Source organism: Sycon ciliatum, chromosome 11, assembly GCF_964019385.1.
Source record: "Sycon ciliatum chromosome 11, ocSycCili1.1, whole genome shotgun sequence".
Classification (NCBI taxonomy): Eukaryota; Metazoa; Porifera; class Calcarea; order Leucosolenida; family Sycettidae; genus Sycon; species Sycon ciliatum.
In genome coordinates, this window is record NC_088653.1 from 8,749,927 (window position 1) to 8,763,651 (window position 13,725).

At 51.2% G+C, this 13,725-nt stretch overlaps 1 long non-coding RNA gene across 2 annotated transcripts in view; it reads left to right on the plus strand.

Annotated features, from left to right (window-relative positions):
• The window catches only part of LOC135827523 (uncharacterized), a 154,299-nt gene extending 141,274 nt beyond the window's left edge, over nt 1–13,025 (plus strand). For both annotated transcript variants that reach the window (XR_010555478.1, XR_010555479.1), the window contains one exon: nt 12,769–13,025. This is a non-coding gene — a long non-coding RNA (uncharacterized LOC135827523). The remainder of the gene's footprint in view (nt 1–12,768) is intronic.
• The last annotated feature ends 700 nt before the right edge of the window (nt 13,026–13,725 follow it).

The following is a 13,725-nucleotide window of genomic DNA, read 5'->3' on the forward strand; positions in this document are numbered from 1 at the left end:
GGTCTTGCGGAAGAAGCAGAAAGATGATCAACAGAGAACAGAGAAAAGATGCAACTGCAGGGATAAAGTTAACTGCCCCATGCATGGAAACTGCCAGATCCAGTCAATCGTATACAAGGCCAGCGTGACAGAAACCGGAAAAGACGAACGAAATGAGCACCTCGGCCTAACGGAAATGACCTTCAAGAAGCGATACGACGGACACATGACGTCAATGAGGCATGAGCGAATGGACAAGAGTACCGAGTTGTCGAAGCTCATCTGGGACATGAAGCGCAAGAATGCCGGGTACAGCATCAGTTGGTCAGTTGTCGCCCAAACACCAGCATACTCCAATGCCACCAAGCACTGCCCTCTTTGTCTGCGTGAGAAGCTGGAAATCTTGCATGCTGACAGAAGGGTGAACATCAACAAGCGATCGGAGCTAGTGGCCAAGTGCAGACATGAGAACAAATTCTACCTATCTAACTTCACACCTCCAGTAACATAAACCAGGATTACACCTGATGTCTGGCACTGATCTTGCAAGTACATGCATAGAATCACCGCTTGACCATATTTGCGCTTAAATTCTCTGATTCCACTAGCACCTTACCAAACTATATCAAGAACATTCATTGAGTTTTTTGTAATCATTGCTGTCTGATGATCGCCATAGGCGTGAAACTCGGAGTCACAGCCAACCCAAGCTCCGTATTCTATTCCTTTGGTATGAAGCTCTGCACCCCGGTGCATTGAGCGCTCTTTCGAGGACCACACCCAACTTTCCGTGTGTGCTCCAATCTACCGTATGGAAGATGATGTGATGTGAGAAATGAGGGGTGAACACCTAGCATGAGGTAGAAGCAAACAGTTATGTTGACGTTGCATGAATGGCATACGATAAAAAAGAAAGTGAAAGTAAGTAGTCAGTCACATGCAAGAACAATGTCATTATGGTTGGTATTGTTGTGAACTACCCCGTCTACACTGGCCAACATGCAACACTCGATCACAGCCCACTCGACATTGGACTAGTTACTTGCTTTTGTACAAGAAGGACTAAAACTAAAAGAGCTAGAGAAGAAGGATAAAGGCTTGCGCACCAAGATGACACGTACAAAATGGCGACCTACGTCATCGTGTGCACGCACAAGAGTACTGGAAAATGGAATACTGTCACGAACACAGTGCGAATTAATAATACAAAGCTCAAGAAGAATTGACACGTAGTGATCAATCGCAAATATGTTTGTTATCAAGTAAGGAATAGAGAGAGGGAAAGAGAGAGAGGGAGAGAGAGAGAGAGAGAGAGAGATGAGATGGCGTTGACAGTTTCTTGGCCAACCTATTACACCTCTCCCTCTAGACCCCAGTAATCAGGAACAATATCGCATTGGGCATCGACGGATAGCTGGGGCATGGAGATCATAGGGTGGGACCAAGTCAATGTCTCTGCCATCAAATTCCAGGGTGACGGCTTCACTATCACTAGCGTCACTATCACTGTCACTCTTGGCAGGACTCGGCTAAGCGCTGTGGACATCAGTAGTAATGTAAGGCAATTCAAGTCACCCCTCCCTTTACATCCTCAGTGTTCGGTAATACAGGAGCTCAGTCTAGCTTCAGCAGTCAATGTTGACCACTGTCTCTGGACATGGCTGATCACAACGGTTGATGGTGACACACTCTTCTCCACTTTCTAGCCAGGCTCAAATGGCGGGAGCAGCTTCTGGTGACACCCGGGCGTAGGAACAGTACTGCATCACCGAGAATGTAGGCTGACTGTTTGCTGCTGCGTGGTTGTGGAGGGCTCGATGCAGACAACTCTCTCTCCACAACATCGCGTACATGGGCATCCGATCCATTCAGCTTGTTAACCCACTCGCTCACCACAGGGGCGCCCAGGCACGCTTCCAGAACTAATGACCAGGGCTTCCAGGCTCACATCGCACGCATAGGCAACACTGTTGTCGAAAAACACGACCGGGAACAGTAGTAGAACAGCAGGAGGTCCAGCGCCCTCCTCCAGTCCGATACTTTATCTAGTACTTTCTTCATCAGCGCTATGAGAGTCCGATCCATGCGCTCCATGCCGCCTTGTGACTGTGGGTGATGAACTGCTCCTGTCTTGACCCGCACGCCGAACTGGGTGAGGAGGGCCTGGACTAGAGTATTCTGGAACTCCGTCCCGTTGTCCATTCTAGTCTTGTCGGGCGGACCCCACCTGCAGCAGATACTAATCATGCAGCGCTCCTGCAAGACTAGCTGCAACGTGTGGCGTAGTGGCTTTACATCGAACCGCTTGCTAAATACATCAGCTTACACGAGTGCACATTGGTATTGTTGACTCTAGTGTGTCCACTTGCAGCACACTCGAAGGGCGACGGGGGACATCTGGGTCAGTAGGTGGCACCGTCGCTCCACCGTGTCCATTTGCTTCACAGCACGCTTGCCAGTCATGGCAAAATTCTTGGCAGCGCAAGTTCATACCGGGAAAGGAGCAGATGCCGCGCAACATCTCGTACATCACTGTCCAGCTACCGTGCTCGGACATCCGATGCACTTCTTCCACTACATGTGGTATCAGGGATCCTGGGATGATCAGCACGGTCATATTCCCGACTTCCGGGAACCTGAAGCTGCTAGATAACTCTCCATCATCCATAACAAGCTGGTCTCTGATCCTGTTGAATGGTTTTACCTCGACTCGTTTCCTAGCTAGATGGTCGACAGTACAGGCATAGGCTGGGGAGATGCTCTCTGGGCATGCTGTACTTTATCGTGCGTGATGGCTTGTCCCGTTGCATTGTCAACTGCGCTAGCGTTGGGTGCAGCTTAGTCGTCCGGTCTCCATCGGGTCAGTTGCCACTTGTAAATGATGTTCTATGAGCACCTTATGCAGGCCTACTACGCGAACACGGCATACATTCTCGGCAATTTCACATAGCAATCCAAATACAGCCTTGGAGTCGGTAATGAGCTGCATTGATTCCATGCCCCACTCAACAGCCAGTGACAGGCCACGCATTGCGACGTCGAGTTCTGCGACGTTGATGTGTTTCCTGTCGTCTGCATCACGCAGCCACTTGCCATCCTCAATGATGTCTCCATTGCGTTTCAGCACAACACCAGTTGCCAGGTCAAACGCGTCGCAGTAGACTGCCCAGTTGTCGTCAGACGTTGATGGCACCCGCCAAACTCCACGCGCAGGGTCACCACATGTCAGATGCTCAACTACTTCCTCGGTACACAGGACATTGCCATACAGAACTGGATCGTCTTTTCACGTTGTTGTGCTTGCCATATGCTTCAAGTACGAAGAAACGGGTTTGGGGCCAGGCGCATACTGGCTAGTGACAGGTCAGTCGTATGGCCCACTGGAAGGCGCTTCGCTTTGTCAGGGGACACTGAAATGCAAGATGTATGCCATCTCGCCTCAACAATCTGGCGGTGGTAGCAGATGTCGACAGCTGCCATGCAAAGACTCATGCAGTAAACAGTAGCTCTGGTGGCTTTGTGGGCAAGTTGTAGCGTGCCAGTTCAGCAGCTACTGCTTCTCCTGTCGATGCTGGCGTCAGCACCTTAATCAACATAATTGTCCACCTCAGGCCAATGCTGCGTAACATAACTTTCTAGGCAATTGCTAGCCCAAGGCACACTCGCGTCATCACGGACAGCTTGTCACGACTGCCTGGTAGCATTGAAAAGCAGGATGTGCACTTGTAGGTAAGCCTCGTGTATGTCGACGAGCTCATACTGCTCTCCGGCTTTCCGCCATTAACGGATCTTCTCCGCACATGTGGGCGCATCCGTGCTGGGCCTGGACTGGATCAGGTTATTGAGGCCATGGTAGTCTAGGCACGGACGTACCAGAGTGCTAGCCTTGTGTGTCTGGCTCTTCGTCAATAGTGGAATGAAGGCTCCAACGCATCCGTGGATGGCCTCATCAAGCTCTACTAGCCAACCCGTATCTACCCACGAGTCCACTTCTGCACAGAATTGAGCCTGTTGACCATCGTACAGAGCTCTGTGTGCGGACTGGCAAATGACTGAGCCGATCGGCCAGGTTGGCGCTTGTCCGTCCGTCCTTCCAGAGCCACTGCTCGGTGTCTTCATCCCACCGGATTAGACCGTTGTCGGCTTCTAGCGTTACCCTATATCATCCTTCGTAACGATCACATGACGTACGGGGTGTTCGCCGGCAAACACGTTTGTTGCTGTGATGCCAGAAGTTGCTGTGCCCGAGCCAAACGTAGCAGGGTTTAACTCACCTGCTTCATTTTAGCCTATGCTGACACCTCCAATGCCAGCATTTACGTCTGCGCAGAGATGTGTATATGCGCCAACAGATGTGAGTGATCCGACTACACTTGCTTTCACATGCAGGTGTACGAGACACAGGTCCAACTAGACGTTGAAGCTGGAGGTCTACTTCAACTAGGATCTCAACAGGGTTGCCATCCAGGGCCACCACTAATGTCTGTCAGTCGATTCCGTATGAAATTTTGGCGTGCTGGATAGATTTGCACTGTATTATTAATAATTGAGGACCAAGAAAAGTGTTCATAATACCAAACAGTATGAATGCCAAAGGAAAGGAGCCAAGAGAAAGAGAAAGAGAGAGAGGAAAAATCAAAATGGAGAGACAAATGCGTTTATGGAAATTCGTAGACATGGTACGGTGCGCACAGGGACGTATATGAGCAGGTACACTGAACCTGGGAGACGTATACAAATACGGGGTGCATAAATAAACTCTACGGGAAAAGTGTACAAGTCAATCTGAGGTCATGCAAACTGGGCACCGCCGGCACAACTGCAGCCGCAGAACATGCAGCTCTGGCTCGGAACGCCGCACCATCCCATGCCCGACCTGCTCTCGGAAGTTCACACGTCCCCAGTACCTGGCTCAACACAAATGCAAGAAGTAACTCTGCCCTCTTTGCCTCTTAGAGGCACTGGATCACCTTTAGGTGGCAGTTTCAAGGTTCAAGGTTCAAGGTGTGTGTGTGTGTGTGTGTACGGAGCAGAGACATGTACGCCGAAGGCACCGACCTGCGCTCTCTCAACGCCTTTCATCACCAGTGTGTTCTCATCATCGTTGGCGTATCCAGGCGGGACCAGTGGGACAACCGCGTAACCTCCGTTACCATGGCCCGAACCCTCGGCATTGACTGTGACGTCGCGGACATCATCCGGGACTATCGACTGCGTTGGCTTGGCCAAATTGGCCGGATGAACAACGACCGCATGCCGAAGCGATTTTTTCTGGGGAGCTCCCTGCAACACGCCCTCGCCATGGTCCACGCAAGTGGTGGTGTGACGTCATCGTGGATGATCTCCGCTCCATCAGCCCATGTGCCTTCTGACTGCTTGTTTGATGCTGCCCAGAATCTCTCTGCCTGGAGGCAGATTGCTCATCGTCGTCCTCCCGCCCGTGCTCCTCCTTTTTTTCTACTAGAGCCACGTAAACCCGTCATGTGTGAGCCATGAATAAGGGGAGTAGTGGCGTGATCTGGGATGCTCTGCCGACCTTGGGTCTCGGCTTCATCACAATCAGGCGCGCCAATAGCAGAGAGAGAATGAGAGGGAGAGAGAGAGAGAGAGAGAGAGAGATAGACAGAGAGAGAGAGATAGATAGATAGAGATAGAGAGAGAGAGAGAGAGAATTCCTGATCCTGACTCTGGCTTCCGCTGCGCATGTGGAAAGTTCTGCCGTCGTCCCGGGGACCTCAAGCGCCACGCTCCGCACTGCAAAGCTAGCAGATAGTCCCTTCGCTGTCATTGCCATCGGCAATGGGCACGTTCAAGGTTCAAGGTGTGTGTGTGTGTGTCTGTGTGCGTGTGTGGGTGCATGTGTGTGCGTGCGTGTGTGTGTGTGTGTGTGTGTGTGTGTGTGTGTGTGTGTGTGTGTGTGTGTGTGTGTGTGTGTGTGTGTGTGTGTGTGTGTGTGCCTTGGTGGCCTTGGTAGACGGTTGCATTTTTTGAAGCTCTGCCTGCAAGTCTACTTTCCTTGGTTTTCCCTTGGTTCCTGGGCTTGTAGGGCTGGGGTGGCCTTTTGGCCGTCCCAGCTGAATGCTGTGAGTCGTCAAGGGTCCTGCGGCAATGCACGTTGAGTACAGGGCAGCGCCTGATGCTGCCACTCGCCGTGCAGCGGGAACCTCCACTCGTTGCGGTGTTGCGAGCCCGCGAGAGATTGATGGACGGCGAAAGTCTAAATCTAAATCCGCCGACAGAAGGAGAGGAGAGTGCATGCAGTTGGCGTCCTGGAATGTCAGGTCGCTCGTGAATGCTTCTGGGCCTGTGGAGACGGCATTTGTTCTAAAGAATTCAAATTTGAGAAATTCAAATTTTGAATTTGACAAGGATGATCGGAGGGTCGATGTCGAGCTGAAGAGACTCGACATAGAGGTAGCTGGCCTGCAGGAGACCCGCTGGTTTGGGGAGGAGGTGTATTCTGTTGGCGATTCGGCTGTCCTATCGTCTGGGCGGAGATTGCCGAGCGGTGATGGTTCCTTTCTCCGCAGCGAGGGCGTAGCTGTTGTGCTGCGCGGATGCGCGCTTCGTGCCTGGAGAGACAGAGGTTCGCAGGGGGCACCGGTTTTGCCCCGTCTCGCTGTGGCGAGGCTTCTCTTCGTGTCGGGGCGCAGTAGAAAGTCCGTCAATCTCCATGTCATCGCCTGTTACGCACCGACATTCCGCGCCAAGAGATCCGTCATGGACAGCTTCTTCAACGATCTGCAACGCGCGATAAGGGATGAGCCTGGCGAAGACAAGTTCGTTGTTCTAGGCGACTTCAACGCCAGAGTTGGTTCCCGTCAATCTGGAATTGCTGATGACTGGCAGGGAGTTCGTGGCCCCCATGGTTTTGGCGAGTGTAACGAGTCAGGCGCGGAGTTGCGGAGTTATTCCTGCACATGAAAAATGCAACCGTCTGCAACACTTGGTTTCAAAAGAGGGCATTCCACAAACAATCCTGGCAGTACCCCAGGACCAAGCAATGGCACGCAATAGACTTCATCATCATGCATCAAAATGACCAACGCCTGTGTCGTGATTGTCGCGTTGTGCTGAATGCGGACTGTGGCTCAGATCATCGTGTGGTATGCCTCACTGTTCAGCTTCAGCGGATGTGGCTGTCTAGTGATAAGGCTGCGCCCAAACAGCGGCGCTTTGCAGTAAGCCTGCTGAAGCCGTCACCCGCTTCGTCAATGGCAACGGATGCTGATGTGAGTACCCCCACTCATGTCAGGGCGTATCAGGAGTCAGTTGCCTCTCGTCTTGCGGATATCCCCGCAGCCGAGTCTATCGAGGAGCGCTGGGATGCCCTTGCCAAGTCGCTGTCCACTGCTGCGGAGACCACTCTTGGCTTCTCTGCGTGTCGGCAACCTGACTGGTTCTCTGACCAGCAGGACGTGCTTGGACCACTGATTGAGGAGCGTCGATTAGCATATAATAGATGGATTGCCAGCGGAGACGCCAGAGATTGTGCCAAGTACAAACTCACCCGTTCCGGGGTGAGAAGAGGTGTACGCCACGCCAATAACCAGTGGTTGGAACGTACCGCAGCCCAAACAGACATAGGCAGGGCGCAGAACCGCGGAGCATCACCGTGGACGGCCATCCAGGATATCCAGCGCTGCTTTCAGGACCTCCGTCCTAAAGCAGTTACGACGATACGTGACAAGGAAGGTGTAATTTGTGCATCCGCTAGGACCAGGCAGAGCGCTCGCATGAACACCTTCAACAAGTGCTCAACACCCTAAGCCAGTTTGAGCTAGATGTTTTAGCTTCCTTGTCTGCTCGTCCAGAGAACAACGAACTGGCTGAGCTGCCGACTGCGGTCGAGCTTCACCAAGCTATCACAAGTTTGAGCAACAACAAGGCCCCTTGAGAGTCTGGCATTCTACCTGAGATGGTGAACCATGCTGGTCCTGCTTTCCCTGGCGCTCTACTAGAGCTAGTCCATCAAGTCTGCATGTTGTAGTTAATGTGTGTGTATTTTTTTATTTTTTGAAAAGTGAGGCACGCGTTTTTCGGGCTCTCTTTTTTATCCTTTTTTGCAGCCCAGCCGGCATCAGGCTGGACTGGAAGTAGACTAGATCAGTGATTAGAAGTAGAGTAGTGTCGGAAACTTGCCATGCCCGGAGCTACCCCGAGAACTAACTGTCGTGTATCAGCCTTGACTGCTAAAAAGTCTGGCCGCACTTTTCTCCGAGGCCGCCGATCGCGAGGATCGCCTGACCAATAGGTTTGATGAGCTATCCAGACAAGTATCTAAGCTGAATGAGGAGGTAGCTTCTCTCAAAGAATCCGCCATTGCCGCGGCGAAAGCACCTCAGCCATGCCAGCCAGGACGTTCTACGAACCGTGATCGTACCCGTACTGACCCCCGCACAGCCTGCAGGCTGTGTACCAGGAGTTCGAGTACGAGTAGATCTACCAGCGCGCTGAACCAAGGTCCAGCATCCGATGAGCCCGTGCTGAATTTGAAAATGATGCCCGCCCAGCAGCCAGTCCTGGCCACAATGTGGACAGCGTGAGCGAGAGTGACGCGGATGACGGTTTTCAGCAGCCGCGGAGATGAAAGCGCAACAACAGCACAAAGGTGTTGCAGCCCATCTCCGACGATGCATGGAAACTCATTGCAAATGAGCCCCACAGAGCGAAGAGAGCTGTCGTGTATGTTGGTAATCTCAGCAGGGAGACAACTGAAGACCGGTTACGCCAATTTGTTGATTTGCGTAGCAGGGCCGTCAACTCCGACACACCAGTAGTGCTCCATTCCTCTAGCATGCATGTCAATGATAGCGGCTGCATATCTGCAACAGCGATGGTGGATGCCAGCTCCCTGCATATCCTGCTGCCAACTTCTGGCCAAGGCCACTTTACTGCAGGAGGTGGACCTTCCACACCCGTCAGTCACAAGACGGCACAAGGGTCAGCTCAGCCTGGCTGCGCACCAACTTTGCCGATCAATGATAAAGAATGATGGCAGCACTGGGCGACCCTAAGTGTAAACTACTTCTAACTAATGCATTTGGCCTGATGTGTAAGCTTGGTGAATTCCAGCACGTAGTCACCACACGCCTACCAGACATTGCCATTGTCACGGAGACGAAGTTCACCGCAGAAAAATGTACGATTGTGGATGCCATGCTGCCAGGTTCCCAACCGCCCATCCGTCGTGACCGTACATCACAGGGTGGCGACGTAGCTGTGTGGTTGCGGTCAGGTCTGGCCTACAGACATCTGGAGCAGGTGAGCTGTGGTGACCTGGAGGTAATATGGATTACTGTGCAACTACAATCAGGCAACAACGTAGTGGTGTGTGCCACTTACCGGCCAGGCACGTGTTCTGACAGCGACATCTCCATGATCGAGCATATTGATAGCACAATTGACAGAGTGCGGCAGCAAGGATCTAACAGCATTATTGCCGGCGATTTCAATGTGCACAACCGAGCTTGGCTCCACAGCACCAGGACGAGCATTGCTGATGAAGCTGCAGAGGACATGTGCGCACTGCATGGTCTCATCCAACATGTACTGGAACCCACCCGCGATGCTAACACGTTGGACCTGGTCATGACGGACTTCCAAGACCCCGTCCACATTCAGGTACTGCCCCCAATTGGCAAGTTTGACCATGCTGTCATCATAGCTACATGTAGTTCTCAGCTGCAGCGAGAGAAGAGCACGCGGAGAACCGTCTGGCGCAACAAGAAAGCAGACTGGCCTCGCCTACAGCACTTCTACCATACCACAGATTGGGACGCATTGCACTCACCTGATGTTGATAAATGCACCCGGGCAGTGACTAGCCACATTCTTCTGGGTATGCAGAAGTTCATACCATCTCTGAGACTTGTAGCACGCCCATCTGATAAACCATTGTGGACATTGGAATGCTCTAACGCTGTCAAAGAGAAGCAAAGAGCTTGGCGGCATTGGCGCTCACAACCTTGTGTTGCTAATCAGAGCACATACAAGATAGCCTGCACCAATACCCGCCTCCTCATTTCTGCTGCAAAGTCAATCCACCGTCAGCGTCTTCGAGCTCGACTGCAAGCAGGTTGTGCAAACGATAAAGAGTGGGGGAAACTCTGAAGCAAGCCAGTGGCCATGGACGCAACTCTGGCATACCTACTATCATCGATCGTGATGGCAATTAACACTCCACCAATAGTAGCAAAGCTGAGGCGTTTGGGAAGGATTTTGCTGGGAAATCCTCTCTTGTGGATGATTTCGAGGATGCGCCTCTCCCACATGTACAACCTAAGTCTACCGCCCCCTTGCTCCAAGTGAATACCAGGGAAACAGCTGTTGCCCGAGGCCTCCGTCAGCTTGACACTTCCAAAGCAACAGGACCGTACAACATCCCAGCTTGTGTCCTCAAGACGTGTGCAAACGAGCTTGCTGCCCCCCCCCCCCCCCAGCACGCCTCTTTGCCACGTGTTTCTCTATTGGAAGACAACCGGCAGACTGGAAAAAGGCCAGAATAGTTCCAGTTCACAAGAAGAACTCCCGTTCACCCATCAGCCACTACCAACCAGTGTCCCTACTCAACATTATCTCAAAGGTAATGGAAGGCATTGTGAACCTCACAATCATGAACTTTCTAGATCGCCATAATGTTCTGTCTGCAAAGCAATATGGATTCCGCCGACGCCTTGGAACTGCAGATGTCCTGACCCTCCTACATCAGCAATGGAGTAGAGCTGCCGGTTCGGGAGGCTCAGCCCGTGTTGTTGCAATAGACATAGCTGGAGCATTTGATAAGGTGTCCCACAAAGGTGTGATTCACAAGGCAGCTGTCTATGGGCTCAGGGGCCACCTTTTAACCTGGTTGACCGACTATCTATCAGCTTGGCATCTCCGTGCAGTCGTATCTGGCCATGAGTCTAATGTCTTTCCCATTACCGCTGGTGTTCCTCAAGAAAGTATACTGGGGCCTACTCTGTTCTTGTTATACGTGAATGACAGTGACACTACTCTCGGAGAGGGCGTAGATCTCGCTGTCTATGCGGACGACACCACGCTGTATCAGTGTCTCGCAGTGGGCGCAGACGTGAATGAACAAAGCCGTGTTTTGCAGCATGCAGTGGATGACCTCTCCGCCTGGGGCAAAGCCTGGAAGATTTCATTTGAGCCCACCAATCCCAGACCCTCACCATCAATCACCATCGGCCACGTCAGCAGCTCCCAGCCATCTCCTTTGATGGAGTACCAGTTGTGGAGGAAGCAGAGCTCAAGCTCCTAGGAGTCCAGTTCGACACACAGTTGTCTTTCCACCAGCATTTGTGCTCTGTAGCCGTAAGTGCTCGCCAGCGGTTACACTTCCTGAACAGAGCTGCCCCCATCCTTGATGTTCGTGGAAGAGAGCGGGTCTACAAAGGCTTCGTCAGACCAATAATGGAATACTGCCCATTGGTCTGGATGGGGGCTGCCACTACAACCCTTCGCCAGCTCGATGCAGTTCAGTTACGAGCTCTCTAGATCATCTCTCGTGAGTCATGGCTCCCTAGTCTGGCCCTCCGCCGTGCTGTTGCTGCTCACACGTACTTGTACAAGCTCCAGTGCCTCCCAACTAGCTCACCACTGCGAGCAATGATCCCTGCCGTTGCACCAGAGCTGCAAGGGCATCCTCGCACTCGTCAGCAGAGCCGGATTTGCCATGAATTGCAGTTTGCCATGCCCCACAACCGTCACTCACGCAACAGCGTACAGCGATCATTTCCGTCCGCCATCGTTGAGGAGTGGAATCGCCTTCCTCCAGAGCTCATCACAGCACCACTTACTTTACCTAGCCTCCAGCAGTTCAAAGAAGGCGTTCATATCTGCGATCTGCTGACTGGCATTGGTCCTCTACGCACCTGTGATCTTGGTGTGTGTGTGTGTGTGTGTGTGTGTGCGTGTGTGTGTGCGTGTGTGCGTGCGTGTGTGTACAGTGTGTTTGTGTGTGTGTGTGAATGTGTGTGTGTATAGTACCGGTATGTGTGTGTGTGTAATACTTCCATGTGTGTGTGTGTGTGTGTGTGTGTGTGTGTGTGTGTGTGTGTGTGTGTGTGTGTGTGTGTGGCTGTTCGCGTGTGCGTGTGTGTGTGCGTGCGTGCGTGCGTGTGTGTATGATTTCGAATACCTGCTGCTTGGCGTATGCAGTCAATGTATGGTGTACCTGAACCTCAACTTTTTTCCTCCAATTTAACTTAACAACATTCCTTGACCGTGCTGCCACCCTTATTTCACATTTGCTCTGTAGTGCTCCTACTCATTTTTTCTATTTTTCTGTTTGGCGCGCATGAGCAGTGCTGAGGCCAAGACCCCTTTTCGGTTTAGCTGCTCTTGCCCCGCCTCCACTGCTTCGGCTGCCATCGCTATGTGCATCTCTGTGCGTTTTTGCCACCGTGTGCACCATGATAGTTTGTGGTTATCTTGTAAAAAAGGTGTGCGTGTGTGTTTGTGTGTGTGTGTGTTTTGTGTGTGTGTGTTATCCCATCACTAGTTGCTTTGTCTAACGTAGCTGTTCTTTACCATTGCTTCTGCGATGGGCAGGTCTGAGATCTGGGATCTGACGTGTGTGTGTGTGTGTGTGTGTGTGTGTGTGTGTGTGTGTGTGTGTGTGTGTGTGTGTGTGTGTGTGTGTGTGTGTGTGTGTGTGTGTGTGCATGCATGCATGCATGCATGAGTGTTTGTGTGTGCGTGCAAGGGTGCGTGTGCATCAACATGTGTATGAATGTGGGTATGTGTGTACATGTCTTGTCTTTAATTTGCTGCTACTTCCAGGATGGTTACACACCATTACATGATGCAGCATATAATGGTCGTGTTTCCACAATGGAATATCTTCTCACTTCTGGACATTCGTTGGAACCAAGGAATAATGTAAGTCAGATTATCCCTGATGCATGCTCCTTTTTATGAGCAGAAAGAAGAATTACGCAGTTGAATACTTTTTTGCGAGTAAACTTCCGTGCCTTCTCTTCATGTTGTGACGTACCTTCTCCCGTACATTGTCTCCTTCCGCATCAACAAGGTAATATAGCGGCATGAGCAAATGGGAGCAAGAACAATGACTTATGTATTTTACCGGTTGTAAGTCGACCCCGGTTATAAGTCGACCCCCCTATCTGGAGGTCTCAATTCTGCGTTTTAAAGTTTTCACCCAAAGAAGCACTACTAACCACCTCCTGCTACTAACACATCAACAAATCATGTAAACATTCCTTATTGTAGGATATAACGTCCCAATCCTTGAAAAAGGCCAATAAACTGGCAAAAATGTATAAACATGGTGCACTCGTGCATGCAGTGCAGGTCATTTTTTGTAAGATACTGATAGTTCCCGGTTATAAGTCGAATCCCGGTTGTAAGTCGACCCCCACCCTTTCTCCTTCTATTTTAAGTCGTAAAAGGTCGACTTACAACCGGAAAAATACGGTAGGCATTATGTATATTGGTCACGTATTAATCATCGTTGTTTTTAGCTATTCCGCTTTGACCTGGTTTTATCACTACATTGCTGTACATAATTTATTGTGAAAAAGGAGAAGGAAAAAATGTTCCGAGTTATGACTAACTGTCCACCAACGTAACCAGACCTTATACAGTCAGTGAGTGCGACCATTTTTTTAATTTATTTACAATAAACACAGCTCACAGGCAAAGACAACAAAATTGCATAGTGGGAGCATAGCGATGGTAAGGCTTTTTGCCCTCAGCCAACCTGAGGTCTCGACGTCA